This window comes from Hevea brasiliensis, chromosome 1 (assembly GCF_030052815.1).
Source record: "Hevea brasiliensis isolate MT/VB/25A 57/8 chromosome 1, ASM3005281v1, whole genome shotgun sequence".
In the NCBI taxonomy this organism is placed as follows: domain Eukaryota; kingdom Viridiplantae; phylum Streptophyta; class Magnoliopsida; order Malpighiales; family Euphorbiaceae; genus Hevea; species Hevea brasiliensis.
Genome location: NC_079493.1, coordinates 105,425,517 through 105,432,860, shown reverse-complemented (window position 1 = coordinate 105,432,860; position 7,344 = coordinate 105,425,517). Strand labels below are relative to the sequence as shown.

The 7,344-nt window shown below is 35.6% G+C and overlaps 1 pseudogene; it reads right to left on the bottom strand.

Moving 5' to 3' along the window:
• Window positions 1-2,201: 2,201 nt before the first annotated feature.
• On the bottom strand, window positions 2,202-2,302 carry LOC131169926 (small nucleolar RNA R71; annotated as a pseudogene).
• Window positions 2,303-7,344: the final 5,042 nt, after the last annotated feature.

Here is a 7,344-nt window from a genome sequence, read left to right as displayed (position 1 = left end):
ATTTAGCTAATCTTCACTAAATTTCATATTTTCTACACCTTTTCAGGTGTTCTAAAAGAAATCCAAGGCATAAGAGTGAAGAAGAAAAGCTTGGAAGGACTTGAAAGCAAGGTAAGTTACTGATATAATTTACACGAGTCGTGTAAACACAACCATGACCCTGTGTAACCTTCTGCCAGGGGAGAATTGAAGAAATCATAAGAAAGCTTCGGTACACGGGTCATGTAAATCACCCCGTGTACCATCCAAGGACCCGTGCAACCTTCTGATTAACGAAGCTTGAAGAACTAAAGGGAAGGAGATAGTACACGGATCATGTACTTTAACCCGTGTAAAGTCACATACCCCATGTAACCTTTTGCCTCCCATTTGAAAAAAAGCCGAAGTCACTCCAGAAACTTACATACCCCAGGCCGTGTAGTGACACACAGGCCATATACTATGCAGTAGCTAGCTTCCTAATTCGATTCTAGCTCTTATTTTGGCATGCCATTCAGACTTCTACTGCCCTTAGGATTTTAAAACTTAACCCTAGGACACCTAATATAAATAAGAGCAAGTAAAGAGCATAAGAGAAGGGGGGGGGGGATTAATTTTCTTTTGAAAAGGAAGAGAGGAAAAAAGAGAAAAGGGAAAACCTTTAAGAGAAGACTTCCAGAAAACCCTAGTTCCCAAGCCGTCTTGAAGGAGGATTGCATCCGCACCAAGGAAGAGATTTTTTAGCCAAAGTTCCACAAGTTCAAAGCTGTAGAATCTTTCTCTCGGTTCTTTTGTTCTAATTCTTCATATTGGTTTTGTGCTCTCTTATTTTCATTACATTATGTTTGTTAAACTCACCATGAGTGAGTAGTTCCTTTAATTCTGGAATTAGGAGAGTAGCATTCTTAATTTTTATTATGGATATATATTGAGTTTTATGGAATTGAGTTTTGAGCTTTGATTCAATTTCTTATGTTCTTAATGCATGCTATGTGTTGGTACCCACTTAGCTATGATCTAATATATTAATTGAAGAATTAAAAGGAGAAGATTAATATCAGAAAATCAAGATTTTGAACCTATGAAATCTGATCTAGAGATAGGCCGATGACCTTTGTGAATCTCCATAATTAATCACAGACCTTAAGGGATTCTAATTAGGACTGATCAGATTAATTAAAATACACCTTAGATACCTTGAGAGAGGATCTAGGATACTTTAGGATTAATTTCCATCAAAGTAACAACACTCATTCCATTGATAAAACAAAGTTAAAATCATAACAGGGTTAAGGTGTGAAATCTTAATTCTGGAATTGTCTACCCAAGAAGAATTCTCTTTAAGTTCTCGGATTTATTTTCCTTTGTTTCTAATAGTTATTCAGCACTAGTTTAAATTTCATTCCCTCATAACTTTTGATAGTTTAAACAGTCAAAATTGCTATCTAGCTTAGTACTTATGCTTATAAATTCCTCATGAAAATGATACTATACTTATCACTTTATTACTTATTAGCGATTCGTGCACTTGTGGGGTTGTATAACCAGCAAATATGTTTTTGGCACTGTTGTTAGGAAATTTAGTAATATTAAGCGATAGGCAATTTGGCTGATTTAAACATTTATTTCCATTATTTTAGATTAGTTAATTTGATTTTATCTTTTGTTTCTTTTTCAAGTTGTTAAATTCAATTTATGACCAGAACAACTAAACCTAAAGAAGAATTGCTTGAATTGGATCCTAAAATAGACAAAACTTTAAGAACCATCAGGAGAGAAAAGAGAAACCAAGAGCCAGCACCAGAACCTGAAATTCTTGAAACTCTAGTCATGGCTAACAACAACAATAGACCAAGACCCTTGAGGCACTATGGAGTTCTGACTATCTAAGGATTCCAATCTAGTGTTACTAGGCCTACAGTTGAGGCCAACAATTTTGAACTCAAACTAGCATTGCTTTAAATGATTCAGCAAACTAAATTTGGAGGCTTACCCATGGAAGATCCACATTATCACCTCTGATGCTTTCTCACTTTGTGTGACACTTTGAAAATGAATGGGGTCCCGATCAAGCTATTAGACTCTGAGCATTCCCATTCTCACTTCAAGATAAGGCAAGAAAGTGGCTACTTTCTCAATCAGCTGGAACATTCACCACTTGGGAGGATCTTTCACAAGCCTTCGTAGCAAGGTATTTCCCACCTGCGAATACTGTAAAATTGAGGCTAGAACTGAACACTTTCAGATAAAAGGAAGGAGAGTCACTCTATGATGCATGGGAGAGATACAAAGACCTTCAAAGGGAATGTCCACACCATGGCCTAAAAGATTGGCTCATTGTTCAAAATTTCTATAATGGATCGCTACCATCCACAAGGAGTTCAGTCGACTCAGCAGTAGGAGGGGACCTCATGGAGAAAACAATGACTAAAGCTTTAGAATTACTGGAAAGGTTGCATACCATAACTTCAAGTGGTTAAACGAGAGGGGAGATGTAAGAAAGATAGCAGGGATCCTAGAATTGGATGCCTTCAGCATGATTAATGCCTAGTTTGACCAGCTCACAAAAGACTTGATAGGATGTAGGCCAACGTAGTGGGATCAAGCAATCAATACTGCAAAAGCTGTGGGGGAGGTTATGCAACTTTAGAATGTAGTCATTACAATGAGCCTTCAATAGAGCAGCTGAACTATGTGAACAATAGAGGGAACTTCAACTAGAGACAGGTCAATAACCCTTATTTAAATACTTATAACCCTGGATGAAGGAACCACCCCCATTTTCATGGTCCAATTCACAAAATCTGCAAAATCATCCAATAAATAAATAGCAGGGATATAGGCCACCACCACCAGGTTTCTAAAATAGAGGTCAGAATTGTAACACCCCTATGTTCGGTAGTGCGTTCTACTGTTCCAGTAACCAGTGTTGTCCGGACAGCTAGGATGCCTAAAACTACACTTAGATATGGATGAGGAGACATAGAATAATGAAATACAAGAAAAGGAAAGACAAGAAAAATAAAAGAAAAATAATAGCAATGAAATGTAACCAAGTTAAATGAGCCGAGAACCCTAACGATGGGTGACCGCATCGGGAAGTCACGGCGTGGACCGTTGACTAGCCCTGAACCGCGAGGAACCCTGAAAAATATTTTTAGGACTTAAATAAACACCTATTGAAGTATAAATACTATTAGAAATATCAAATAAAAATTAATTAATTAGTACAAAGAAAAGTGAGAAATCGAAAAACGGACAAAACCCGGTGTTACCGAAAAATTGGGAATGCAACCCGAACAGGGGCATTGTGGTCATTTGACATCCTGAGTTGTCTTTTGACCTAAATGTCTATTAAAAATACATGATATTACACTTGGAAAATATAATGAAAAATTAAATTAGTGGTACATAATGTAAATAGTAAAAATGGAGAGTTAAATGTGGGAAAATGAAAGTTAAGATTAAACTAATAGTTAATTTTGACATAGTGCTCCACTAACTCATTTAAGTGGACCACTAACTCATCCTTTAGACAGCAGATTGAACTTCATCTTCAAGCTCCCAAATTCATCCGAAAATGGTGAAAAGAAGATCCACCATAGTCGTCCACTTGAAAGCTTCATGCAAGCTTGATTTAAGCTTCGTTTTTGGCACTTTTCTTCACTAAAAGTTGTCCATACACCTTGGGCAGTAGATTGGCAGCAAGAAGACCAAGTTTTGGAGAGATTTTGAAGAGTTTCCAAAGTGATAAGTTTGTGTTTTTGGTTAGTGCTTCATTAAAGTTAGTAAAGAGGTTATGGGTACTTGAATTGTAGAAAGAATTTTGGAGTTTGATGTTCTAGGGGAGATGTTTATTTTTGGCAGCCATGGAAATTCTTTGAGGACAGTTTATTTTGCTTGTAAATGGTAGATTAAAGGATTGATTAAATGTTTATGTGTGCAGGAAATTATTTGGGTAATGTATACTTAGTATATGTGAATGTGTATTTGAAATTTGAAACTTGGAAATTAATAGAATGTAAATGCATGAATCGACAGCCTGGTTTGGTGAACCATAAGGATGTTATTTCATGTTTGGTTTATGGAATATTAATGTTGAATTGCAGTAGTTGTTAAGGCAGCTTGGGTATATGTATGGTGGTGTAAGGTTGGACATGTAAATGAGCATGAATAGATGATTAAATTATTGTAATTGAGTTTGACAAATTCTGCACTTATTGGTGTATGTTGAATGTGATTGTAAGCTTCCAAAATGATCAACAATATGTGGTAAAATATGTTTAGATTATGGTACAAACCAGAATGGGCATGAATGTGAAGTTTGGTAAGTGTTAAAGGTGACCTTTGATGAGTATGAACAAAATACAATAGGGCAGTTTGTGTTTTGGGCTTAAAACCTTAAGTGTGCGGCTCTAATTGGTATGAGACCAATTGGAGGTGAAACTAGGCACAAAATATGCCAACTTTCATGAAGGAAGCTTATCAAAATTCTGCTTGTAAGGTAACTTGAAAAATGACCAAATTCGGATTAGCCATCAATCTCTTGAATTAAAAATGCTAGAAATTGTTTATAGTGTCCTGTTTACATCTTTAATCTCTTAAAAGGCAGAACTTGATTTTCTAATTCATAAAAAAAGTTTTAGAAGCTATTCAAGGACTGCCATAGGTGTTCTTGGTGTGGAAAAGCTAGAGTGATAACATTTGGTGTCCTGAAGACGAATCTCAAAGGCGCAAACACACTGCAGTGCATCAAGAGGTTAGTGTGTTTGTTCTTGATTTAATCTAGAGTTCTAAAATTAATCTGATTAATTTTAAAATCTTAAATGGCAAATACAGATCCAAAAACATATTAAAAGAGTTTTAATATGTTGTTTATCATTGAAATCAAATAGATAAAAATAAATCTTGCATGATGCATGTGACCCTAGGTGAAAATTTTTTGAATTCAATGGTATAAACTTGTGTTTTTCACGCTTTCGTTCTTTCACATTCTTCCACTAACTGACTCCTTCACAGAACCTTAACCATAGGGATCTGCTTTGATCGAAGTTGTCTTATCTGATAATCCACTATGGCAATATGTTGCTCCTCGAACATCAAGTCCTCATCCAACTCCACCGTATCTGGCTACAGCACATGAGAAGGATCAGGAATGTACTTTCTAAGCATGGAGATGTGGAACATTGAGTGGACATGAGAAAGGCTCGGTGGTAACTCTAGCCAGTAGGCAACTGCTCCTACTCTGTCTGTGATCTCAAAATGTGACACCCCTTACCCGACTACAGTGTAGCCGAGCAAGTTATGCCACTCAGTGTGCCGAGCACTCTATTTTATCTTAATTCATTTTTATTCTTCCTTTTGAATATAACTTGTGAAATATAATTTATTTAAGCCATTTATCAAAAGTATTATTTATTTAAGGTTCTGAAAATTTTAAAGAAAATCCGGCGGAGTACCGGCTAAAAATGGAGAAAACAGTTCTTCGGAACCTGTGAAAAACACTTCCTATGATCATATTCAATCATCTCATCACTCTCAAACTTCAATATCAAAATCTCAACATTTTTCACCATTCATTTCTCAATCATTTATCTCATGTGATAATCATGTACAAGTCACAGTTATGTATTCACTTTTCCTTTCACAAACACAATTTTCTTAACAATTCCTCTATTTGTCATTCATTCATTTCACATCATCATTAGAGTCAAATCATAAATAAATTCTCACATGTGATTTATAATCACAAATTACAAGTACTTACATTAATACAAAATTATATTACATTTGTTTCAAATACACATGATAAAATAAGAGTTTAATTACAAAATTTACAAAAATCTCAAAATACAAAATGGGACCTAGTGTCCTACCAATGCACTGTGGATGGTGAGGTGACACGGACACTATGCAGAACTGTGAACTGCCTTACCGAATCTGTGGTCTACTGAGCCCTCTGTCCAAATCTTCAGTACCTACGCGTTGCAAAAGCGACGCGCTAAGCATAAAGCTTAGTGGTGCCAATAATACAAGAAAATATAATATGCAAATAAAAATCATAATTTCTTAGCCATTGTGTTCATAAGAACTGAATAATTACCAACTTAATGTTTAGTCAAGGGCTAATTACGTTTTATGATATTAACTTCTTCATGCCTTTTGTTAATTATTTTCTTCATGATCTTGAGTTTCTTTGTATTCTATCATAATCATTCCTGATATTTAATTTTCGTATTTTCTTTAACAATCAGTTCAATTATAGTTATACTTTTCCATGCCCAAGTAACCTATACTGGACGACTGGACTGGATAACGGGTCGTTGGCATTGGACACCGCGGTGCCTCGGGCCGTCATACCATGGGACGCAGAACGTCAACCATGTATGCAGTTGGTATGGCTAAAAAGCCATGATATCACATAATCGGGCATAAAAGCCATGAATACGGGCATAAAAGCCATGAATACGGGCATAAAGCCATGAATACAGGTATAAAGCCTTTCGCAGTACTGCTAAAACAATACCCTATTGGCATGCCAACCTATCCAAACCAATCACATTAGGCCTACTAGGGCATTTTGCACTTTTAAGTTTCACAATTTTTGAATTTCAAGTTTTCATGTCACTATTCATTTCATTAGTCAACTAAAATGTTGACTTTTGCATAAATAATAGGTACATTGGTTTTAGTACTCCCAACATACCACATTTTGTATTCAAAACTTGTTGGTTTTGGTCACTTTCTCAAAGCTTAGGTCATTTTGGCAAAATTGCCAATTTTTGGTTTTGGTGTCACTATTCACCTCATTGGTCAACAAAAATGTTGACTTTTGGATAGAAAATAGGTGTATTGGTTTTAACACCCCAAACATACCACATTTTGTATTTAAAACTTGTTGGTATTGGTTGCCAATACCATTTCTAAGCTTAATGCTAATTGAACAAAATTTTCAGATTTGGTGCTTCATCTTTACTGTTCCATTTGTTATTTTTACAGTGGGAATTTGAGGAAATGGTAAACATGAAAGGTGTTTCTTATTTTTTCTAGTTGAATTTCCTTTTTTGAATCACTCTATTTGGAGTTTTGTAGCTCAAGTTATGGCCAAAATAAGTTTCTTGTTCACGCGTATTCATGCTTTGCACTTTTGGGTTTTGGTAGATTTTGGTCCAACTTTGGTCAGTAATTTGATCAAGTTAAGTTCATAATTTGGCCAAACTTTCTTCATATGAAATGTTCTACTATGCCTTAGGTTTTCATCGGTTCAAGAATCGCCTAAATCCGAGTTTTCTAGAGAGAGTTATAGCCATCCAAACATTACTGCTCAAATGAAAATTCTAGAAATCTCGATCAGATAAACTTCAC